Source organism: Vicugna pacos, chromosome 7, assembly GCF_048564905.1.
Source record: "Vicugna pacos chromosome 7, VicPac4, whole genome shotgun sequence".
Taxonomy (NCBI): Eukaryota; Metazoa; Chordata; class Mammalia; order Artiodactyla; family Camelidae; genus Vicugna; species Vicugna pacos.
Window position 1 is genome coordinate 1,527,896 of NC_132993.1, and position 25,582 is coordinate 1,553,477.

The 25,582-nt window shown below is 48.9% G+C and overlaps 1 long non-coding RNA gene across 2 annotated transcripts in view; it reads left to right on the forward strand.

The window, feature by feature from the left end:
• Window positions 1-24,316, forward strand: part of LOC140697262 (uncharacterized) — a 35,955-nt gene extending 11,639 nt beyond the window's left edge. Inside the window, exons 2-5 of one of the 2 annotated variants that reach the window (XR_012074113.1) lie at window positions 2,081-2,278; window positions 22,657-22,852; window positions 23,313-23,824; window positions 23,904-24,316. This is a non-coding gene — a long non-coding RNA (uncharacterized lncRNA). Of the gene's footprint in view, window positions 1-2,080; window positions 2,279-22,656; window positions 22,853-23,312 lie in introns of both variants that reach the window. The other variant, XR_012074112.1, reaches the window with a different exon arrangement.
• The last annotated feature ends 1,266 nt before the right edge of the window (window positions 24,317-25,582 follow it).

The following is a 25,582-nucleotide window of genomic DNA, read 5'->3' on the forward strand; positions in this document are numbered from 1 at the left end:
CTGAAATGTTCTGGACTTATGACATGGGCCAAGTTACCTAGCTTCCCTGGGACTCAGCTTCTCTGTGGATTTAGCATGGATAGTACCTGCTTCTCAGACCGTCATGAAGAGTAAGTGAAGTAAGGTACACGCCACTGGGTGTCGTGCAGAGTGTAGCGGTGGTGCATATGAGTCTTGTATTGTGAAACGTGACAGGGCTCTTGGCTTTGAACCAGTCAAACCAAGAGTTAAGAGTTCAGGATCTCCTGGGCATGTATCTGGAGGAAATTAAAAGACACATGCGCCCCAGTGTTCACTGCAGCACTATTTACAGTAGCCAAGACATGGAAACAGCTTAAATGTCCATCGGCAGGTGACTGGGTAAAGAAGCTGTGGTGTATTTCAATGGAATACTACTCAGCCAAGAAAGAATGAAATAATGCCATTTGCAGCAACATGGATGGATCTGGAGATGATCAATCAAAGTGAAGTAAGTCAGATGGAGAAAGACAAATATCCTATGATATCAGTTATACACAGAATCTAAAAAAATACAAATTTTATTTACAAACCAGAAATAGACTCATGGACATAGGAAACAAACTTATGGTTATCGGCGGGGAGGGGGAGGGATAGATTAGGAGTTTGGGCTTAACAGATACACACACACTACTGTATATAAAATAGATAAACAGCAAGGACCTGCTGTAGAGCACAGGGAAGTGTATTCAGTTTCTTGTAATGAGCTGTAATGGGAAATAATCTGACTATATACATATGTATAACTGAATTGCTTTGCTGTACACATGAAACCATCGTCGTAAATCAACTACACTTCAAAAAAAAAGAATTAAAAAAGAATTCAGGATAAATGAGTGGAGAAGTTTGAAAGTTGGCTTGTTGTCAAGAAATGTGGTGTTAATGAAGACTTAAGTTCAGGAGTGAAGAGAGGTAGCAGATACGGTGTAGGCTGGGCTATCTTTATGTATGTTGTGTTTACATTTGATGAAAAGAACCTTCAAACTGTAAGACGACGTGAGTGAAGGGCATGGGGACTGCCCTAGGTGTGTTCTGTGCTGTCCCCGCATGCACGCTTGTGCAGCTTAGAACGCACAGTGCAGTTGTGCACGTTTAATAATTCTTGTATTATTTTCATCAATTTAGGAAGCAAGAGCTGTGAATTTGTAGAGAGCATTAGAGGTTATCTAGAGTGTGTTGGCTCACTTTAAACACGGCTGAAACGAGGCTGGAGAAGCGAAGACGCTGGCTCAGGTTAATTAGTGGCTGTTTAGCAGGCGATCAGACTTGGAGCCTGGATTCCCGGCACCCAGGCCACCGTCTTTCCTGGTGACCGTTCCAGGCTGGGCTGCTTGGATGGTCTGGTTCCCAAAATTCAGCCATGTCTTCAAACTGGGTGCCACAGACCACACCAGGCTGTGGGTGTCATAACTTCCGTAGGGAAGATGGGATCCCTGGGGCAGGATGACTCTGGAGACTTGAGTCACAGGTGTGTAGTTCTCTGTTAGATAGTGATTAGATAGTGATTCTCTGGTTTTAACTGATGTTATGTGATCAAAATGTCACATGACCCCAGTTTCTACCCTCTCTTAGGTAGAAATTTTTTTTAATGGTTCCCGACAGTTTGCAACTTGCATTTGCAGCTCATCCAAGTTCATTTTCACGTAACACTATCCTGCCTCAGGAGGTGGGGCAGGTCCCTTTTACCTGTGCAGCCTGGTGCCCTGGTCCCTCCCCCCCCCCCCGATAATACCACTGTCGTCCATGCGCTATCCGGATACTGCTGTCACCTAAGCCCGTGCTGCCGCGCGGCTCTGAACGCACACTTACCTGTGACGTCAGCTAAGACTACGAAAAAGGTGGTTTTCCTTTTCCTCATTTCTCACTTCTGTGATGCTCTGTGAGTAGGCCCTGTCAGGGGCTCTGACCTGTCGTGTCTGCAGGTGAGAAAGGAAGTCCGGGCAGGGCCGGTGGTCAGTGCTCCCCGAGGCAGGACGCATCTTTCCCTGCAGGGCGGCCTTTGTGAAGGCGAGAGCTCTGCGTGTCTTCTCAACGTGGTTTCTCTCCCCTCCTCTCTTACCAGAAACACGGGAGGACTTTTGGTGGCGCTTCACCCGAGAACTGAAGGTGTCCCTGCACACACCGCCCGTGACAGCGTGGGGTCCCCCCAGGACTGCGGTCCCGGGGTCTCTCCTCTCCAGCTCCTCTGCCTGTAGCCCCAGCGATTTCTCGAAGCCATCCTTGTGCTGTTCCAGTTCTGGCCGAAGTGCTTCTGCTCCAGGTAAGGGCATCTCGCTGTGGTCTCTGTACTCTGCCGTCTCCAGGTTTCCGTTTCCAGTGGTTGGTCCTCTGACCTCAGTTTTCTGATGATCCAAGACAGGTAATTGCTTTTCAGTTTGCTCAACTTTTTTCTCGTTGTAAGGCCGAAAGGCACAGCGTCTAAGCTCTTTGCACGTTGGAATCGGAGCAATTAAAGTGGTGAGGAATTGTTTTAAAGGTTTTATCTTTGTCTACTTGTCTGTTTTTTCATACATTGAAATAATGTTCTGCTGAACTATCTTATAAACATTTAAAACCAGAAGTTTGTTTAGGATATTCCAAATATTACCATCTTTTACTTAATTTATTACTATTTTTTTGCAAAAAGGGGGTTAGTGTTGTTTCTCTGTAGACTACTTCCAAACCATTCCAGCCCTGGGAGAGTCACTTAAGAGTGCAGCTTCGCACTGTGGGCTCTGTGCACAAAGGTGTGTGTTGTAACAGTATGTGTGGCATGCCTACTGCAGTCATGAGCTGGTCACTCGCCATTTCTCTTACACTGAATCTGCTCTGAAAATGATCTTTTGTCTCATCTTTTGTGACATTTTGTCCACCCAGCTGGGCCTGTCAGCTCCCTGAGGGAGGGGAAGCTGTGTTGTGTTTCTTTAACTCCTGCTCTTCTGCCTTGGAACCTGGCACACCTGTGTTTTTAGTCAACAAGCCCAGTGGGCTGGGCACTGGTCAGTGATGTAATGAACAAGAGAGAAATGGTCCCCACCGTGGGGCTTGGGTTTCAGTGCAGGAGAGAGACCTCACTGGGACACCTGCATGGACCGTTCTTAATGAAGCTGAGATGAGCCCTGAGGAGGCAAACACGATGCAGGTGACAGTTTCAGAAACAAAGCTTCCACCGCCTTGCCAGCAGGTGTTGTGGCCCATGCGCAGGGTCCCTGATGGACCAGGATCTGACTTCCTGTTAGTGTTTGGGGCTGTGTGGTGGATTCCACCTGCTCTTCAGAAACCGTCCTCCGTGCAGCGGGACCCGGCCCAGCCTGGGGTGACCGACCGAGGTCACCACGCTGTGGTCTGCGCCTGTCACTGCTGTGACTTATGTTCTACTGCAGAGACTCCAGACTGAAGTGGGAGGGATCTGGGGAGTCTGCACAATCGAGAGGAAAACCATGACTTGTACTTGGAGGCGTTTCTGATTTTCAGAAATATGCATCAGTGCGTGAAAATGAATGTGACCCCTGCACGCTTGGACTTCAGCCTTTTGGTTTCTGACACCAGTGACCAGGCTTGCTAAAAGGGCATTCATGAAAGTTGAGGGGCAGTTGAAGCGAGAAGACGGATGGCTTCTTGGTGCAGAGATGGGTTAGGACGTTGAGTGGGTCGGTGTGGCAGAGTCTCTCCAAGCCCGGGGTCTCGCCGCGCCCCCAGGAGCGCGCTTCCCGCAGCGGCGTGTCTGTGACCGCTCACCCGCAGCGCACTCACTGGGTGGAACCCCCTCCTGGAGACTTGTGCCCTTCTTCCCGCCCTGTCCCTCCGTGCCCGGCATAGCTCCCGTGCCTCTGGAGGTCTCTCTGTATATTTGCTGAATGAGTAAGATAGCGTTTAATATTTAGTACATACCTACTGTATGTTCAGTGGTAAGAATAATGAAAAATAGATTTCAGGTTCACCGTTCCATTGGTGGAGACAAAAAAATAAAAAAATAGTGTTGTAACAATACAGGTCTGTCCTTAGTTAAACACCAAGCCTCTGAAGGTGACGGTAATTTCAGCAAGATTTCAGAGAAGAAGGTGTTTAACGTACATCCTCACGGTCAAACTAAGTTTCAGGAAAGAGGACCTTGGAGCCTTGACTGTGATTGGACGAAATAAAGTGGGTGCACCTGTGTGTCGCTGTAAGTGCTGGAACCTTGGCCTTAGATGAAGGGGACTTTGGGGGATGTTTCTTTGAGTGGGGGAGTCGTATGATCAAGTAGTCCCTTTAGATCTGTCATTCATGCACGTGTGGGAAGACTGGTCGGGGGCCAGTGGGCATGACAGAGCGGGACGGAAGGATGGAGGAGGTTTGTGAAGAAACAGAGCAGGAGGCTCAGATGGATTATTGGGCATGAGTGAAGGAGGAACAGCAGGGACTCAGGGTGCCTCTGAGGGTGCAGGCAGGTCCCGGCGGCCTGGGGAAACGGGAGGCTGGCCGGGACGGAGATCCGACGCCGGGGTGCGAACGTGCGGACGTGGCGTGCCAGAGGGGCGAGAGCAGACTCTCAGTGTCCTCCTGCCCCACCGCCCTCCCTCTCCTGTTTTGGACAAACGCCGGTTTACTCCTTTCTCCTCGTGGTGCTTGACCTGAACTTTCAGCCTAATTTTGATGTGATGCCAGTGCCTCTGGAGGGTGGAAGACGCTCTCGATCGTGAATGAAATGTGCACAACTTCCGGAGCCCGGCGTCCGCGGAAGCTTGTATGGGCGGTGTTTGTCAGGCTGGGGAGCTGAGAACATAAAGTGATTGGGAAAAAGAGCTGAGGAGTAGAGTGGAGATAATTATGACAGAGTGGGGCCCATGCAGGCCATCAGTCTGAACAAATGCATCACTGTTTTAGGGAGGTGCTGGGAGCTGAGCCAGGCCCCGTGCGTGCCGAGCACCCACTCTACCACGCAGCTATACCCTCCCTCGCAAACTCGTGATTTTTTCTTACTTGTCCCGATGGGCGTGGGTCCCAGCAACTGGTCGTAAGTTATTTTTTTGTGAGACTTGTTTTGCTTTGGCTTCGTGGGAGAGCACATCCATGCTGAGTGGTGCGTGTCCGGCTCCTCACTGGCCCCGAGCCTTCCTGTGTAAGTGGTTTCGGTGAAGAGAGGCTTGTGGCCGCCTGCTTCCTCGTCTCCCGGAGCAGATGAGGAGGGGTCTCTCTCGCACCTGAAATTCTGAAAAACTCAGTGATGGCTCGTGATCGGAGCCCTCGGCTCTTCAGCTGTTTTCTGGATGCCTTCCTGATCACAGACTGTTTTAATATTCTTTTTTTTTAAATCCGAGGTTTTTTGCTTATTTCTGTTTTTCTTCATGTTCCTTTGTTGTTTTTTCCCTACAATGTGGGGTTGTTTTTGTGTGTGTGTGTGTGTGTGTTTTAAGTTGCCACGAGTTGAACCCTGGCCCTGTTTGGTAACAGACTCCCCAGACAGCAACCAGGCACAGGCTGTCGAACAGCTCCTCTGCGTAGTGCTCTGCGGCATTGTCTTCCTGTCACACAACACTGAGCAGCCGTGTGAGTCTTCCAGCAGCAACAGCGCTGATCGGTACAGCCACACTGAGCAGTGACTTTATGTTCTGATGATTGCTTAATAATAATCGCATTGAACTCACCCGGCAAGTAGGTGTTTATTTGCCTTGCAGCTTTGACATTTCATCAGAGCGATGCGATTCACGCGGCAGAGGTGATTATCCTGTGACTGAGGCTGTGACTGTGAACTGTACCTTACTAATTAGTATGGTTTCTGGTGTAATTAAATCACCGAGGCAGATCCTGTAAGTCCACACACGTGAGGACCGCAGCGCGGAATTGTGGTGACACCGGTTCTCCCCTCAACGCGGCGCGCTCGACCCCCTCCTGGACCGCTGAGCCCGACTGCTGGCCGCTCGCTGTGTGCTCCGCGGCCTTGGCCTCCGCCCACGCTGGTCTGGAGCTCGTTGAAGATCAGCTGCCCGTCACGCGTTGACCTCGACCATTGGCCTGAATGACCCAGGAGTGAGTCCGTGAGCCCTCTCGCCGGCCGCGGTGGGACTGTGAACGTGGCCAGTCCCAGCCAGGGAGCCGCAGAAGTTTCCTGGGGGCTGCGGGGAAGGCTCTTCCTCCCTTGGAGTCGCGGGATAACCTCTCCTCCTTCTGTAGAATCTTGTGGGGGGACGCATGGTGCCGAGACCACTGCGGGGACCCAGCTGGTGACCACACCTGAGGTCCAGCCCAGGGGGTCTGCCGCGGGGGGGAAGTCGTTCGGGGCCGTGATGTCGTCACTGAACCACTGGATTGGCCCTCAACCCAGGTGACTGGCAGGTTGCGTTTTCTGTTACCTGGAGGTGAAGGCACATTCAGGGATGTGGATGACGCCAGTCCGCACACAGCCCTGTCCTCGGGCACCTTCCAATGGGGAGAAACGCACCCACTTGTTTCCTCTGCCTGCTACTCAGTCACTTACAGCCAGTCCCACGTCACTCTGAGCTGTGAGTGGAAGGAGTCCACGCTGTTGGAACCGTCAGATCTGCAGAGCAGGCGTTTCAAATAAGTTCCAGCAAGTGCCCAGGGTAGGGCAAGTGTTTAGACGTCTGTGTCAGCGTGTGTGGAACTGGTTACTCATCTCAGTAGCCTTTTTTTTTTTCAGAATGACAGTTTGTTTTTTTCTTTTCTTTTTTTTTAATTGAAACACAGTCAGTTACAATGTGTCAATTTTGGTGGACAGCATAATGTCTCAGGCATGCATATACATATATTTGTTTTCATATTCTTTTTCATTAAAGGTTATTACAAGATATTGAATATAGTTCCCTGTGCTATACAGAAGAAATTTTTTAAAATCTGTTTTTATACACAGTGGCTAACATTTGCAGAGCTCAGACTCCCAAATTTATCCCTCCCCACCTTTACCCCAGTAGCTGTGAGTGTTTACTATGTCTGTGAGTCTGTTTCTGGTTTTTTTTTTTAACTTTTTAAAAAATTGAGGTATAGTTAGTTTACAGTGCTGTGTCAATTTCTGGTATGCAGCACAATGCTTCAGTCATACATGAATATATATATTCATTTTCATATTCTTTTTCACTTTAAGCTACTATAAGATATCAAAATTAGTTCCCTGTACTCTACAGTATAAATTTGTTCTGTTTTGTAAGTGGGTTCATTAGTGTCCTCTTTTTTTTTTTTTGATTCCACATATGAGTGATATCATATGGTATTTTTCTTTCTCTTTCTGGCTTACTTCACTTAGAATGATGATCTCTAGGTCCATCCATGTTGCTGTGAATGGCATTATTTCATTCTTTTTTTATGGCTGAGTAGTATTCCATTGTATAAATACACCACAGCTTCTGTATCCAGTCCTCTGTCGGTGGACATTTAGGCTCTTTCTATGTCTTGGCTATTGTAAATAGTGCTGCTGTGAACATTGGGGTGCAGGTGTCTTTTTGAATTAAGGTTACTTCTGGATATATACCCAGGAGTGGGATTGCTGGATCATAGGGTAAGTCTATTTTCAGTTTTTTGAGGAATGTCCATACTGTTTTCCACAACAGCTGCACCAAACTGCATCCCCATCAGCAGTGCAGCAGGGCTCCCTTTTATCCACACCGTTTCCAGCAGTTATCATTTGTGGACCTTTTAACGTGGAGTAGCCCTTGTTAACGGGCTTTTCTGTTACATTATGCACCAGAATTTTCTGATTAAAAAAATTCGCAATGTAACTGGACCAGGAGGTATAAATACCAGAATTCTCCCTGGGAAATTCCTTCCTTGTCTTCAAGAATCTATCACATTATCTGTTTAGAAGGTGTTGTCTCCCAGTTTGGTGTGGTGGCCCACTTTATTTTTTTTTTTGAGAAAATTTGGCCTCTTCCGCACTTTTTGCCTATCTTCATCCTAAACCTTGGTTCAACTAGTGATTTCATAGGTATCTTGTGTAGGTTTTCTGATCTTTGTAATTGTTGACACTGAAGGAGACTTGGCACCCTCTCCCAAACCCCGCCATCTCCTTGTCTGTAATTACTTACAGTTAGGTTATGTTTCCAAATTTAAGAAAACACTTATGGTGACCCATATAATCTCATGATTATAATATTGCTTCAGAGATTAATTTACAAAACATACAACTGACACTTTTAATCAATAGCCTGCACAGAGCGGAGTTCGGGGATGTAACCTAGTGGCCAAGACCTACAATTTATGAACCATTAGTTCCCCATTAACTCATCCGCTCACTCGACCTGTTGATCCATCAGCTTGATGGAGAGGAGAGACCTGAATGATCCTAAAAGATATTTTACAGAACTTTCAAAATTTTCCAGGAAAAGTTGATCCTCAGATGAAAAAGAGAGTGGGCAAAAAGTTCATTAATTTCTAAGGCATGTATTGCCTTTCACTGCGTGACAGGCGCACAGTCATTTGAACAGCGTCACACTTTAAAAAATTATGTCCCCAGCAACACTGGGGAGGTGACATACCTACCTCTTTTTATTCTGGAAAAGGGGAATGGGGATCAAAAACGGTTTTTGCGGATCTTTGGAATGCCTGATACCGAGCATAAATTTGAATTGGGCTCCATTTGCTAAGTGCTGCATTACCTCATCCTTTGGTTTTAACTGTGGATTTCCTGTAAATCTTCGTGTGGCTAAACATGATAAACTGCCCACCACATCACAGAACGAGGCAGTGCTTATTAGCGCTAGAGAAGTTATTGATTGCTTGTCCTGATTAATCTTTTATGGGTCTCCGTGGTCTCAGTTCTGGAGAAAAGACTGTGGATTCCACTGCCGCAGACCTCATTCAGAGTTTCTCCTTCAGTGACAAGATTTTTGATGCCCCCAGTGATTAGTCCAATTATGACTTTTCTCCCACAAATTCTTTTGGTCTCTATTTGTCAACCTAGAACATTTTAAAAGTGAATTTATTTTCAGGCTGTGCCAAGAAAATGAGAAGTGTGGCCCAAAAGTGTTTTATATACTTAGAGGGAAAAAAGGAATTTTAATTTATGTTTTAAAGTAAATGAAGTTTACTTTTCTTGGTTATGTAAATTAAAAATACATAGACACCTGTTTTGGGTGAGCGGGCTGCTTTAAGCTGAGAAATCAGGAGCTTTTAAACGAACAATCTGTGGTGCTTCGATGCCGACTGTGTCTGCGTGCTTTCTAGACCAGAAACGTGTTGTGGAATCGGATCAGAGGTGCGGACGTTTTGATACTGTTGCAAGTGGCCTTGGATGGAGCTTGGAGGCTCAGTGCCCCTGGTGCAGGGGAGACGGGGGGTGTGCGGTGTGGAGCACCCCCTGGTTTGGGGCAGCGGCAGCTTGGGGACATGGACTTCAGGCCACATCTGCAAAGCCCTTGCTCTAAGATGGGGGTGGGCTGGTGTGTCCACATTGTTTCCCCACTGTCTTGGGAACGAACGGCTGACCTCACGGGAGGTGGGCAGGGTTTGGACCCCAAGGTATTAGCCATCCAACCCAGGTCCAGGGCTTCGTTCCTCAGAGCAAGGACGAAGAGGGCAGGAGGGACGCTGGTGGGGAGGAGGCGGTGCCCCGCACTTGAGGGCGCACCCGATCACCACCGCCTGGCGCCCCTTACAGTCTTGGACTGAAGGTGTGAGAAGTGATGCAGCCTGAGAACAGCAGACCCACACGTAGCAGATACTCAGTGTCAGTGCCGGGTTCCGCTCCTGACTCTAGTTGCCAATGTCCATGAAGCCACAGATGCTCGGGAAGGGTCGTTGTAGGGGAATCTTTAGGTGGTTGTGTTTGCCAACTGCCAGGTAACGTCATGGAACTGAAACCCCTCTGTCTCCATGTTGTCATTGTAAGCAAGCATCAGGGCAAAAATATATGTTCCCCCGACCCAAGGAACCAGGAGGTTAAGCAGAAGGGTCTCAGGTTGGGAATGCAGGTCACCGGGTATGTTCCCGAGTCAGTGAGGAAGACGTGTGCTGACGCTTTCAGCTCAGCGTGGTTTTGTTGGTCTCCTCGAGGTACCACGTTCTGCGACTGGGGCGCCATGTTTAAATGAATGTGCTGATTAGTTGACTGTTAACCAGGAAAGATCATTCATTTTTAACTTTTATCTGAAATCAGAAAGACCTGGATTTGAAGACCAGTTCCGTCACTCACCAGCTTTTTGAGCTCAGGCAAATTACTTAATCTTGTGTATTTATCATTCTAATCTGTGCTGCAGAGTCTTCTTGCAGGGATGAAACTGGGTGCAGTGTGCTCTCACACACAGGAGCTGCTCGGAAAGTGGGCGCTGTTATTTACTGACCTGAAAGTTTTAGTGAATGCTTTGGTATGATGCAATAAAAGTACTTGACTCCTTCAGTAATGACTAATGTTGAATTAGCTAGTATCTGTGTGCCAGGAATTGGGGCAATAGAGATGGAAAAGTTCCCACACTCTGGGAACCCATAACCTACAGGAAAATCTCTTCTGGCGTGGTGATTTCCGGACTGATTCCCTGTTTTTGCTTGCTTCTGTTAATTTTTATGTTTTAAAGTGGCAGTTTCTGTCTATTTTCTTTGTATTTATTTATTTATGAGGATAATTAGGCTGATTTATTCATTTATTTTTAATGGAGGGACTGGGGATTGAACCCAGGACCTTGTGTATGGTAAGCACCCATTCTACCCTTGCGCTCTACCCTCTCAGCCAGACTGCTTTGCTCTGTTCAGGACTAAAAGTGTGGCCTGTGCAGCGGGGCCCTTGCTCTAGCATGGCTGAGTAGAAGATCATGATTTTGAAATGTCTGTTTGCAGTTAAATGTTGTATCTCTTTCTGATAATGGCAATGATGTGAGTGAAGGTTGGGGTGTTTGTTGGGATTAATTTTATTTATTTAAAAAAGACTTAGAATAGTTCTTTAAAAATTAAAAAAAATTTAATTTTTTGTGGAGGAGGTAATTAGTTTTATTAATTTCATTTTTAGGTTTTTTGGGAGGGGTTAATTAGGTTTATTTATTTCTTTATTTTCAGAGGAGGTGCTGGGGATTGAACCCAGGACCTCATGCATGCTGAGCATGCGCTCTACCACTTGAGCTCTACCCTGCCCCACATTGGGGTTTAAATATGTGTGGTATTGAGATATGGGGAAGCGGGGTGGAAGGCCTTCCTAATAGAGGAGGTCACGTGTCCTGAACCGCAGTACGTCCTTCCTTCTGTGAGCACAGACTGCATGCCTGTTGTGTACCAAGGGACACTCTCCACACCTCCAGTGGCAGACAGTCAGGTATATACTTAAGTATATTTCTAGCGATAACGTTAGCAAACCAAGCTCGCTCCGCTCGCCCGCGTGCAGTAAAGCCAGTCTACTGACCCCGGGTGGTGGTGAAGGAAAGTGCAGCATTTATTGCAGGAGCCAAGCAAGGAGTCCAGGCAGCTGGTGCTTAAGAGACCCGACCTCCCCGAAGGCTTTCAGGGAAAGGTTTTTAAAGACCAGGTTGGGAGCGGGGGGCTGTGGGTGTGTGATCATCTCTTGGACGTTCTTCTGATCGGCTGGTGGGGAGGTCACCGGGAGTCAACATCGGCAACCTTCTGGTTCCAACCTGTCTGGGGTCCACGTGCTGGGGGGCAGCATGCAGTTAACTTCTCCCACCTGGTGGGGGTTTCAGTGTCTGCAAAATAGCTCAAAGGATGCAGCTCAGAATAGGCTCTGTAATATGATCTGAGGAGGAGCTAAAGTTCCTTGACGTTGTGTTATGGCTAAACTATTATTATTTTGTCTTGCTTGACTGTTTTTCTTTCTTTCTGCATTTTCTCACTTCTCTGATTAAATGTACTCTTTGGAACTCAGGGAAGCCTAGAAGGCTAAAGTTTTTCTATGGACTAGAGGCAGGTGGTGGACCTGGTTGGGGGCTCTGTCCCAGGAAGGCCCCCCAGGGTCCTGTTCATTTACAGTAAGTACAGTTATGAAAACATGTAATGATAGAAAGTGACCAGGACCTCCTTAAGTTGGCCATTCAGGGAAGATCTTCCTAAAGAGATGACTTTTTTTTTAAAGAAAAATTTTAATTTAAAAAAAGGCAGAAGAAATAATTTGAACAGAAATGACAATGATTCATATCCTTGATATGTAAAGAGTGTCTTAAAATCAGAAAGATAAATAAGGTTTCCAGATGAGAAGAACACAGAAACCCCCATGTTCAAATGGGGAAGGGGTAAATGAGGGTGCCTGGGTTGCTCTTGCTGCTGGTGATGACTGATGGTCAGAAAACAGAACATCCTGTTTTCTGGGGCACAACCTGCAAGTCCAGTGTTAGGCCTATGAACCTTCCCAAAGAGGTGACTTTTTCTTATTGAAGTCTAGTTGGTTACAGTGTGTCTGTTTCTGGTGCACAGCATCATGTCTCAGTCATACCGATAAACACATACTTTCCTTTTCAGATTCTTTTTCATTATAGATAACTACAACGTATCGAGTATAGTTTCCTGTGCGATACAGAAGATCCTTGTTGTGTATCTATTTTATATATAGTCATTAATATCTGTTAATCTCAAACTCCCAACTTATCTCTTCCCACCCCTTTAACTCCTGGTAACCATAAGTTTGTTTTCTGTGTGTGAGTCTGTTTCTGTTTTGTAAATAAATTCAGTTGACTTTTTTTTTTAGAATCCACATATGAGTCATATCACATGGTATTTTTTTTTTCTCTTGCTGGCTTACTTCACTTAGTGTGATAATCTCTAGGCCCATCCTTGTTGCTACAAATGGCATTGGTTTATTCTTTTTATGGCTGAGTAGTATTCCGTTGTGTATATGTGTGTGTGTGTGTGTATACACACACACACCACAACTCCTAAGGAGGTGACTTTCAGGTTGACATCTAAGGACAGGAACCTCAGTCATGAGGTGAATCTTTCTCTCGTCTGTGTGATGGGTTCTTTCCTACCTCTGAGCCCAGCCTCTCCTTCTGGTCACCGCCATTCCATTCCTTCTGTTTTCGCCATCTGAAGAGCCTTCTCTCTTTCTTCGTGCTTCCTGATTCAGTCCTGCCTGTGGGAGCCTGGGCTCAGGATTAGCTCTAAAACCAGCATCTTTCGAAGTTAGGTGCACCTGGCTCCTGTGAGCAGCTGTTTGTGGCTTGCATGTCGGCAGGTCCTCCCAGCCGTTCTTGAGTCCACTGACAGTCCTGCTTCCGTCACCATCCAAGCTAATGAGTTCAGGCCATGGGCCACCTGTTGGGCCTGTGGAACTTGTCAGGGGCAGGTGCTGCTGCAGGCGGGCCTTGGGGTGAAGACAGTGGGCGAGGGGAGGAGGGAAGGCAGCGTGATTCGGGGAGGACACACGTCTCCATTTCCTGGGACAGGCAGGTGATCAGCCTGGCCAGCTCCTTCTTCATGGTTCTGATCAATCATCTTAAAAGCCTCCTGGAATTACTAAATTCACGAGGACTCTCCCACGGTTATTGTGAACGTGCAGAAGAACCTCCCTGCCATTCACCTGCTCACCCCTGTGGAGTGTGAGGGATGGGGGCTGCCCCGAGGACAGGGTTGGGTGGACTCCCTGCCATGTGGTCCTCACTGTGTAGAAAGGACGGTGATGGCACACATACGCTCATGGTCATGGTGAAATGGGAGAAGCTCATCTCTCCACCGTGTAATAGGTGTTCGCAGGAAACATTCATTTGAAATTTATTCCTTCCTAAAAGCTTTGGGGGACTTGTGGGGGGAATCCCTGAAATAGACCCATTTTGGGGGCAGTAACTTGACCTCTGAGCCAGCCTCCTTTCTCTGAGCCTCTTACCTGTCCAGGTGCTTTGCACACAGACACGTTTGTTTGATATGGTCTGGCCACCATGGCCCCAGTGGATTGGACCGAGGTGGACGCTGGCCAGGGCTCAGTTGTCATGTTCTCCAAGAGATTTGAAATTAAAGCCACTCCCCCCAAATCTAGTTGTCTGCTTCGGTCTGGACGTGGAGGAAGATCTCATGAGCTGTAGGACAGCTGAGAAGAGGAGGGGAGAGAAGGGGAGGGCGGGGACAGGGCGTCAGAGAAGGTGTGCGCCCCGCTGTCCTGCCTTCTGCCGCGGGCTCTGACTTTGTGCCGGGAGAGCGGAGAACCACGTTGTCTGAATGGAAGGTGCTCTTTTCAGAAGAAAGGGTTCCTGCCGGGTGGTGGTACCTGTGGACGCATTCAGTTAACGTTCACCTGAAAGGGCAACCTGTGATTCCCGTGAGCTTCGGTTGGGTTTAATGTTTTTCTGTCTTCTAATGGACAGTAATTGAAATGGATTTATTGTCCGAATTATTCCTTCGTTCAGGATATCACTTAGAAACATGGGACCATAAAATGAGCGCAGTCAGAAAGCAGTCTGCAGGAGCAGGTGCAGGGCGCGGCGGGGTGCCTCCAGCCCGAGTCTCCCCTGTGGAATATCAAGTAGGTTTTCAAAGTTGGACAATTCATTACATTATAAATTGGGTTTAATATTGTTCTTTACCCAATTTTGAAAAATTGTCAGGAGAAGATATGTCTGATTTTCCAGGCAGTTTCAGACGCAGGTCCCTTCACGGGGCAGTGGATGTCCCCTCCCTTCTAGCCCGGGGCACACACGTCGGGTCTTCCTTCCTCGTGCTCCGTCACTGGGGGCCCGCCCTGCTGGCATGAGTCCCCGCCCAGCTCTCGCTGCCACGTGTCCCCTCCTGGAGCCGCCTCCCAGCAGGGTCGGGAGAGGGGCTGGGCGGACGGTGCGCCCCCTCCTCTGGCTTCTTCAGCCCCCAGCCCACCTCTCCCCACCCCCGTTCCCAGGGCTGTGAGAAAGGAGCCAGGAGGCTCACTGCAGTGCGCTTCCCTGAGATGTAGGTAAGCCTTGTTCTGGTTCTTCGTTCGATGCTTGATAAGTGCGGACGGACGCGCCCTTCGAGGGCCGTGAGTCCCAGGGATGCAACAGGCACACGCTGGAGTCCCTCGCTGGAGCCTCCCATCCAGGGGAAGATACAAACCACACGTCACGATGAGATCCCTGCCGCGGGGGTGGGGGGCAGGGCCAAGAGCAGGAGCGGCCCGAAGTGGGGGGCTCCCAGGGCCTCGGGCTGGGGCGTAGAGGATGCAGCGTTGCCAAAACGGAAGCTGAGTGAGCTTCTGAGGTGAAGGCTGGGGTTTCAGCAAGGCAGAGGCGTGGAGGCACACTTGTGAATGGGGGGCGGGTGTGTGTGTCCCCAGATCAAGCAGCTGAGAGCTGCCGCAGAGCACAGGGTAAGGCGGGCGGGGCCGGGTGCTGGGGGCTCTCGCGCCCGCAAAGGAGCTCGGACTGTCTGGGGAGCTGTGGGAATTCAGTGCGCGTCGCCGCGCCCGGGCTAACGGGGTTGCCGAGGGATCCTGCCCGCTGGCGCTCTCCCAGCCCAGACGGCATCGTGATTCCTTCGGGTTCAGAATCTAACTTGAGACAGTTCTGAGTCTCAGGGACCAGATGACCCTAAATAAACTCGCGAGACACGTGCGTAGGACCGGAGTGTCGCTTAATTTACAATGCAAAGCAGCAGCTAGGGGTCTGAGAGTGCAAAAACGTCCACGCGCAGAGCACGCTTTCTCCCCGTGGACCTCCTACAGAGTCGTGGGCGGAGGGGGCCTGTCTCCGGGGACGTCACGGGCACCGCCTGGGGAGGTCGTGTCACCGGGGTGAGAGCCGGAAGTCCGTGTTCTGTAACCCAGCACGCAGCTCACCTCGCGGCGCCTTGGCCAAGAGGCCTGGGATCCTCAAAGCGCTCTCCGCCCGGGGCAGTGCCGGCTGGGGCTGGCTCGAAGTGAACGTCCCCCTTTCGTTTGGGTTTCACTGTCACTCAAGACGTAGACTCCCAGGTCCTTCTTCGAGACACGCGGGTCCGTCCTGTGAGGCTCCGTCCAGCTGGTTAGCCCGGGAGCCGTCCCCTCTCCTCCAGGGGCCGTCAGTTGCTCAAGGAGGCTCTAATCTGGGCGGCGCAGACCGGACGGGAATGGACGGAGCGGCCCTCACCCCTCTCGGCCGAGGACCGCCTTCCCGGGACGTCCGGGTGTGAGGTGGATCCAGCTGGTCTGTTGCTGGGCCTTCATTTTCGGCCGGTTGTGGCTCTTGACGGACGGTCAGGTTGGACCCAGAGCAAGCCACGCGCGTAGTGGAGCGGGCCGAGGCCCGGCCAGGCCCGCGCGTCCTGCGGGACGCGGCCCCCCGGCCCCGCCGCTCCGCCCTCTAAGGCGGCGCTCGCGGCCTGCCCGAGGCTTCTGCGCCGGAAGCGGGGCGTGGCTCCCACCAGCTCCTCTGCTCCCGTCGGAGAAGCGAGAGTCTCGTTGTTTTGGTGACGACTTTACTTCATTTAAGACTGAAAACGGCAAGAGCGATACCTGAACACGCCCCTCCGAGCCAGCCGCGCCAGCCTGTCCGGTGCTACCCAGGTTCCTGGCCGGGTCCGAAACACAAGTGCTGTCGCCTCTGGCTCTGTTTCTCAAGGAAGACAGTCACGTTCTGTGGGAAACACCCTCATGCCCTGGCGGGCGCTGCTCAGCTGGGTTCCCAGGCGTAGGGGACCCGAGGCGGCACCTGGCTGGTGACCGACGCGGTGGTGGTGCCTGCGCCGTGGGATTCCGGAACGCTCCGACGAGAAATTCACGATGCCGTGGTTTTGTTCGCTTCCCCGGTGCTCTTTAGAACGCTTTCCTTCCCGCTCCTTTTCCTCCTCCCTCCCTCGCCGCTGCCTCAGTGCCGCTGCCGCCTCGGCCTGCCTCCTCGCAGCCCCCTAGGCAGGCGGCGGCCGGCCTGGGCGATGCCCGCGCCGGCAGGTGAGCCCGCAGGGTGGCCGCAAGGGGGTCGGCAGGACCGGGCGGCGGGGCTGCCGCTCAGTTTAACACGTCTTGCAGCTGCGTTTCATCAGGCGCTGACGTGGGGAGGGCAGGGGCTTGCGTGTACTCATGCGTATCTTTAAATCTGCAACTGAAACTGTGCATTACAAATTAATGTCTGGGGTGGGTAGAGCTCAGGGGTAGAACGTGTGCTCAGTGTGCACGAGGTCCTGGCTTCCGTCCCCAGTGCCTCCGTTAAAAAATAAATAAAATAAAGATAGATAAAGCTAATTAACCTCCCCCAACAAAAAATAAAAAATATACGCTCATATTAAAAAATTCGGATAACAGAGACAGCTTTAAAGGAAAAAGGAGACGTCACCCAGATGTGCTGTCCGTTAATAATCACCACTAGTGTCTTGGTAAAAGCCCTTCCAGATGAAACTGTTTTTGCTGTGAAAACATACAAAGTCGCTCTCAAAGAAAGCAAAGCTTATTTATACCAGGTATATTAGTTCATAACCTTTTGAAATATCATGTTCTCTTTTGAACATATTTCTAATTGAATAAATACACTGACGCCTGCCAACCAGTCCTTCCGCTGTGTGAATGTAGTGGATGGACACTAACGTATTTAACTACCTTGTTTTAATATTGATTAATTTAATGATATCTTTTGTCATTCACTTTGTTTCCTTTTGGTTTTGGAAATAGAAGCGACCTTGTGATGGACAGTCTCGGACACTCAGCACGTCTGCTTCTCAGGTCAGTAGGCCTGAACAGCCGTGTTCATATCCACACTCTTCATCCTACAGAGAAACGTGGTCACTGTCAAAGGTTGCACAAATTTAAAAAAACGGGCAAACATTGTTAAACTTCCCTGCAGAAAGCCTGTCTCGATTTGCATGTATTTCAACAACATGTAAGAATGCCTGTTTCTTCAAAGTCTTTCCCACTTTAGGCGTTATTTTATAAAACAAAGTTTTATAGGAAGGCTTTGAATTACAAACTCAATTTCTTTCTTTTGTCTCTGTACATTTTTCATTTCTTCTTCAGTTGGCTGTTTGTGTGCTTCGTGGAATTCATTTTTGCTTAAATTGTTAAATCGTTCTCATAAAGTAGTTCATAGTATTTCCCTATTATCTTTTTGATATCTGTTATCTTTATGGTCTCACCTCCTTCCATCTTTAGTCTACCTGTAATTTATTTTAATGAAAATTGTGAGATGTAGATCCGATATACAGATATATATAAATACTGCAAATACCCATAAAATTGTTGTAAGAACAATTTCTTGAATAGGTCACCTTTGCTACAGTGATTTAAAGAACTTCTTTAATTGTGTATTTAATTCCCATATGTACTAGGATCAACTGTTTGTTTTGTTCCATTGATGCATGTAACAGCTTCATTTCTTCCACCTGCTCTAGGCTGTTGTGATTACTGGCTGCATTTTTTATTATCAGGTACCACACGCTTCCCTGATTTCTCTTTCTGTGCGTATGTGTGAGATTCCTGGTAAACTGTGAAATCAAGTTTTCACGTTCCTAAAATCATCTCATTAAGATTCAGATGGAAATTATGTTATTAATTTTGGAAGAACTAATGTTTCACAATGTCAAATTTTCCCATTCAGGAACAAAAAGTGTGCATTCTCTTATTTCAGTCTTCTTTTCTATCCCTGCGTGGCATTTACTATTTGCTGTGTAATGGAATTCCTCAAGTGGTGGGTAGGGGTGTCACCAGAGCTTAACTGTGTGTGTATGTGTGTGTATGTACGTGTGTGTGGTGCTTGTGTGTATGTGGTGTTTGTGTGTGTGTACATGTGTGTAGTGTGTATGTATGTGTATGTACATGTGAGTGATGCGCACGCATATTTTTATGTATGTGTGTGCATGCGTGGTGCGTGTGTGTATGTACACGTGTGTGGTGCATGCGTGTATGCACATGTCTGTGGTGCGTGTGTGTACATGTGTGGTGTGTGTGTGTACACAAGCACATGTGTGTATGTGTATGTGTGTATGGTGTGTCTGTGTAGGCAAAAGATGTTGCTAGTTGATTTTCTTTATGGATAGATGCAGATTAGAAGAAATTCTTTTCCTTCTATAAATCAGTATCTCTTAGTTACACCCCTGCCTTGGCAAGATTGGCTATCAGGACCTGAGCTTGACATATTAATTCAGCTCCTTCCATTGGAATGTGGAGTTTGGGAAGGGGTTTGCTATTTGCAGGAGTCCAGGATCCTCTGGGGGGAGACAGCATCTCGACCTTTTCTTTCCTGGATTTGGAGCAAGGGGGACCTGTCTAGGCTTAAGAGGTGGGCACCCAAGCTGATTCTGGGCCTCTCAGGTCCCTGCAGTTGGTTTGTCCTGGTGGCAGGAAGAGGGGAGAATGGCACACGAACCCGGCAGGGTCCTGGGAGGAAGTGGTGAGGAACGTGGTTGCGAGTCTGCGAAGGGATGAATCTCGCCGCCCAGCCCAGCCCAGCCCAGCCCAGCTCCTTAAGCACACCTGCCTCCTTGGGAAGGGGTGTGCTTTGTGGGATCACAGAGTTGGTCTGCTGGTGCCCCGAGTGGGCTCTGCCAGCCTTGCCCCGTCCTTCTGTCTTGCAGATGCTGGAAAGCTGTGCTGCGTTTCGAAGGCACTCAGGCAGTGGGTGTGGCTGTGCAGCCAGGTCGGGCGATGGAGGGGTACAGACGTAAGAGCGTCCTCTCCCTGGACTCTCTCTTCACCGCCTGCTGGCCAGAAAGTGGAGCGACTGTGTTCATGGACACAGAAGTGGTCGTGTGTGAGCTCAGCAGAGCTGATGGGCCAGCCTGGGCCCTTGAGTGACATCATGCTGAAGTCCTCCACACACTGACTGTGTCTGAATCGTGACATGAGAGAAAAATAAGCTGCTATCTTACTTATCCCACTGTATTTTTGGGTCTCCTTGGCCCTCGTCAGAAATCTGAGCCTGCAAGTGGGGTTCTGCTATAACAAAACCCCAAAAAATGTGTGCGTTGGCTTAGTGGTGAGGTAGCAGGTGTGAAGAAACAGACAGTGTGGTGCCCTGCATAGGTCATGGGAAGACACGTTTTTGCCTGTGATAGCCTGGAACCCGGGAGACTGACTGTGGGCTCGTGGAGCCTGTAACTCCAGGGGAGGCAGCCTAGGAAGAAATAAACTGGTGAGTGCTGGTCCTTCCTTCCTACTCCCAGCCCAACACTGGGAGAGCAGGCAGAGCTCAGGCTGGTGTACATGTAGGTGCAGAAGGAACGAGGGGCCTTTGGGGCCTGAAAGCAGATAGTTTGCTTGTTTTTTTAAAAACTGATTTGTCGACTTTTAAGAAAGGTAATGTGGTTTTTAATCTTCTGCTGGTTTTGCGGATTGCAGAAGTCTTCTTTCAGGCTGTGACCTGTTTAGCGCTCCTCTGCTGTGCTCCAGACTTTCCCCAGGAAGCATGGTGCTTCCTGAGGGACCCCACCCCTCCAGCTGTCCTCGGCTCCGTGGGCTGGTCATGTCTTTCATCCGTTTTAGGAAATTGTGAGTCGTTGTCTGTTCAGACGGTGTTTTTCCTGCATTACACCTGCCCTTTCTTTCTGGGACTCCAGTTACACGTATGTTAGACCTTCCCCCGGAAGTCCCACGAGTCTCCCCGGCTCTTTCCTGTATTCTCTCTCTTTCTGACTGTGCTCTGTTTGGACCCTTCCATTTGACCTGGCTTCTAGTTCATGGGGCTTTTCTTATGTCACGTGTCATCTCCTGTTACGCTCATCCTTGGAGTTCTTAATTTCAGTTACTGTATATTTCAGTTCTAAAATTTCCGTTTGGTTCCTTTCAGTAGACTTCAGATCTCTGGTGAGACTGTTCTTTTTCTTCATTCTCTCCATCATTTCCTTGAACATGTTCTTTACTACTTCAGGTTCTTTATCTGATAATCTCAGTATTTCCATCCAGTGTGGGTCTGTTACTGTTGGCTTGTTTTCCTTGATTTTTGGTCAGACGGCTCTGTCTTTTTACAAGTGAGTAATTGTTTTCACGACTGCTGCACATTGTGTGAATGACTGTGGAACCTCTGATGCTGTCTTGCCCCGGACAGGGGTTCCTTTCTTTGCTGGGAAGTCAGGGGGGTGTGGTGGCCTTTATGTGGCTGTGGGATGACTGACTGGAGGCTGGGCTGCAAGTCTCGTCTCCCAGATGTCTCGGCTGGAAGCCCGCAGTGATCACCGGGGTCCTTCCCCTGCCCAGCCTCATCTCCAGCCCGTGACTTCTTAGTTATTGGCTTAATATTCACTGTTGTGTCCTGGGATGTTCTTTTTGGCTTAGGGCTTCCCACCTTCCTGGCTTCAAAAGCCAGCAAACACCCGGAGGAGAAAACTGGTGGGCTGCCAGGGCCAGTTTTTAGCCCTTCTTTTCGCCCTGGGGTCCTGGCCACTCACGCCTCTGGTTTCTAGCTCTCCGTCCTTGTGAGGCTGCCGGAACCGGGGTGGGCGACCCTGCCCCTTCCCGGGGCCCTTTGTGTGGGCCCACGGTCTTGCTCGTACCAGAGCCGGCCAACACCTCGATGGGGAAGGTGGCACGTGTCGACCCCCCTCTCCCTGGGACTCCCTTCCCCACTGTCTTGTTCCTGGTTGCCTCAGCACTCTCCAGTGCTTTCAAACGGAATTGGTGGGGTATTTTTTCCAGATTTTCTGTTCTTGGCAGAAACGTTGGTTTGCCACCAACTCCTGCCTTCACCATAGCCGGGAGGGAAGCGTGCCGTGGGTTGTTCCCTTTTTCCGGTGGGGGTATGGGGATAGAGTTAAGGACATTCCTTTCCATTTTCTCTATTGTTTAAACACAGGAATGATTGTTAATTTTATGCAATAATTTTTCAGAACCCACTGAGGTGACTATATGGCTTTTCTTCTTTAATCTGTTAGGCTAATGGGGAGATTACCTGATTAGAGATTCTGGTGCTGCACCATTTTATGTCCTTAAGCTAAACCTTCCTCTGCCATGATAACTTATCTTTATACGCTGCCGATTTGCTAATATTTTATTTGGAATTTTTACATTTATGATCAAAAGGAGGAAGGGAGTCGGCTGGTCTCTGGCTGTGTTGTTAATGTTCTGTGGGCCGTGTTGCGGGAACCAGACACTCCGATCCTCGCCCGTGGGAGCCCTCTCTGCTCCGCTGCCTCAGGGACGCTGAGTCACCGTTGGCCGGCTGTTCCAGACCTGGCTCCTGGCAAGCCTGCGGCTGCATCCTGCTCGCAGCTTCCATTTGTGTGTCTCCCTGGGTGCACAGAGCTGTTTGGCCCGCTTTGAGCTTCAGCGTGCCTTGTTTGTGTTTGTTTGTTTGCTTGCTTGCTTGTTTGATTTTGTCCACGATGTTCAGGTTGGGGCTGAGAAGCTTCCTCAAAAGCTGGCTGCTGTGTGCCTCGCGTGGAAACCTCTGCGGATGTTTATTTGTTGTTCTCAGCATTTTAGCATTTGAGACACAGAGGAGGGGTTTCAAGACAGACAGAAGGGCACTTGGACGCCTTCCTGAGCCACTTGAAAGCTAATTTCAGGCTTTATGTCACTTCTCCCCTTAATTCATCAGCATGTATCTCCAAGAGGGTCTTTAGAGCTTTGAAATGACCCGACCTTCGATGGGTGACAGGTATCATTTTGTAGCCACGCCCCCCGGTTGTCCTTAGCATCTGTAACTGCTTTCTGACGGTTCACAGGATGGCAGTTACAGCAGAGGGGACAGTCCCAAGGCGACAGTGAGGCCAACACTCACGGTGTTTCCTGCCACCGTCTGCTAACAACCGACCAGACCCATATCGCTCAATTTCCTTCCCCAGGGACACTGTGTGTATTTTATTTGTTCCTCTTCAGCTAACACTTAAATATTTTAAATTGTTAAACTGCGTCAATATGGTATTTTCTCTGCCCAGACTCTGACATTAGTAGACCCTTCAAGTCCTCTCGCCACGTTGCATGGATACTGGATAACAGAGCACGAAGTCTGCAACAACGTGCAGGGATAAACGTGTCGCAGTGCTGGGAGAGGAAACAAGACTCCAGTCCCAGCAAATTGAAGATACTTTCACACCCAGATTGTCAACTGAGTTATTTCCAAGTTTCTCACATGTAGGTTCTTACTCTAACATTCTTTATAAAGAGATAATTTGTAATTTTTTGGTTCGGATTACAGATATGCTTGACTGCTTATTTTCATTTTGAATGTGTGTTTGAGAAGAGACGTTGCAGGAAATTTGCACTCGTGTCATGTGTCTTTTCCAGCGTTGGGTGTAGTGAGAAGTAACTGTGTGGACCCCTCATCACACATGTGCCCACGTTACCTGGGCAGTGAATGTGCGTGGGCCTGAGTTCAAGGGTTCTGGGAGGTTGTTGAACCCACTCCAAGTCTTGTCCAGAGGGAGTCACAACAAATAGTTACTAAATTAAATTAAGGCAGTGGATTCCAGGGCTGGGTCGGAGTGTTTACTCTGTATGGGAGAATGGAGTGTGGACTGAAGTTGCCACCTTTCCTCTTGTGTGTTGGCCTGACGGACAGCGTTCTTGCCCGCGTCTTTGCTTCTCTTTCTAGCACGTGGCTCATCACCTGACTTGCAGTGCCCGTCCCCGCCCCCACTGAAGGGACGCTGTTGCTCCCCGCACTTGACTCTGGGTTTGGACGTGTGATTGTGTGATGCTGCGGCTCCAAGCCTGTGCCCGGAGGCCCGTGTGTCTCAGCGCCTGCCCTGCAGCATCAGGAACTTGGTGGGTCCGCCGGCTGTTTCTGGACAGAGACAAGGGGCGCAGAGCTGAGCCGCTCAGCTGGACCCAGCCTTCATCAGCCGACCCCTCGCTGACCTTCAGATGTTTGAGCCAAACACGCGCTTGCTCTTTGCTCCCAAAGTTCATGGTTATTCATTACGGGGCATCATGGGTAATCGTGACAGCTGTCAGTGATTGAGTCAGGCCTGAGTCTCAACTCAACGTGACACAAAATCCTGTGTTAACAACGAATCAAATGATCCAAGGGTTGTCAGTATGAAAGTGCGCCTAGGGTTGACTTCAGACGTCAGGCCTCCTTTTTACAGGCGAGGGGACAGCACGGTGAGTGGATACTGGCGGGGCTGCGGCAGGGACCCCGGGCTCCCAGCTCTTGGTCCAATGCTCTTTTTTGTACATCCAGGCATCCTTGCGTAATGAAGAAAGCTGTGAGACCCCACACTTGTGTGCCGTGTATGCGAAGTGGAAAGTCAGACGCCTCCTCCCCTGCGCGGTTCATTCAGGCACAGAGGCCCTCGCAGCATTTTAAAGCAGTTTTAGTGCTTGAATTGGATCACACTGGCTCAGTGCTGATTCATCAGGCCCCAGGTTTCCACTGCGAGATGGCAGGGCTGCTGGTATCGCGTGTGCTCATAGGCACAAGATGTCACTGTTGTGCTTACTGTGCAGATAACATTCTTGTTGAAATTTTAATGCCTTTAATGGTCTGCCTTTTTAGCCCAGAGTGAACTAATCAGACAGCCTGTGCTGGGGCATAAATCACAGCATATTCCTGGGGAACCTCAGGTGAAATAAATCAAGGAATTTTTTTTTCAATCAGCTCTTCAATCATTCTTTTTTGTCACATAGGAAATACGGTCCTTGCTGTATTTACAGTTTGATAGTAAGGGGATGCTTAACATCAGTGTAGGAGATTAAAAATGACAAGTTATACGGTGAAGAGTGTGAAAAGGTGTTTACACTGACATGTAATATCCAGCTTGATCTACGGCTCTGTAATAGGTGTCATAAATCCCCGAGCAGGCCCACGAGCCTGTGCGCTGGGCGAGCTGACATGGCGGCCGGCACGTCACGGGGGGGTAGGGGGGCGTCACTGAGCGGCCGCTGGTCGGGGGCACGCGAGCCGCCGCCGCCCTGCGCTCTGGGGGGCTGCCTGCATGCACCCTCCCTGCTGCCTCCAAATTTAGCACTCCCGGTGTTTGTGTTTGTTTGTGTGTCTGATACCCAGTCACCCATTTGGTTTCTACCTTAAAAAAATGGAAACCTGTTTTTCTGATTTAAGTGCATTGTAAATAAACCCAAGAAAACAGTGTTTTTATTCCACCTCTGGTCCCAAACACATTGCAGTTCTTGGCAGGAGATGACAGAGGCTTTGGATTTTATTTTAAAAATGACACTTTTATATATATTATGTAAAATAGTTACTGCAAAAACTTGACAGACACTAAGACTATTGAAATTATGTGCAAAGTAAAAAAGGAGTTTACTCTGAGTGAACGCCTGGAGAATTATCTTACGGACTTTGCGCTTTGGTCTCGTAGGGGCTATTCATTCCCCACTTCTCCTCCAAACAAAAACCATGTGGAACAGAATCGACATTTGCCTGTACTTGCATGCACATGCACACACAGGCACAGACACACACGCACGCTCCGACCACGTTCTCTGGTTCTCAACTCTGTTACAGGGTGACTTTCGCAAATTGGGATGGATAATGGGTTTGTACTAGCCTGTCCCTACTCACTTGCACTCTGTGGGACTTAACACCAACAGCAAGTGTTTATGAGATAATGACCAGGTGAGTAATGGGATCCCTGGCTATCAGTAGCTTTTTATAATTTTATTTATAATCAGTAAGTATTTATTGATTGCCTGTCATAGTTATAGCTAAGTGATAACTGTTGTGTAGAATATAAAAGAAGTGTAAGCCATGGTTCCTGTTCCAGGATCTTATCTACTTGGAGGGGCAGCAGATAAATATAATGCTAATTACATCAAGCTATAATCAACCAAACTGACTTAACCCCATGTACAAAATAAAAATGTTTGACCAAATTAATGACTATAAAAAAGAAAGGACTT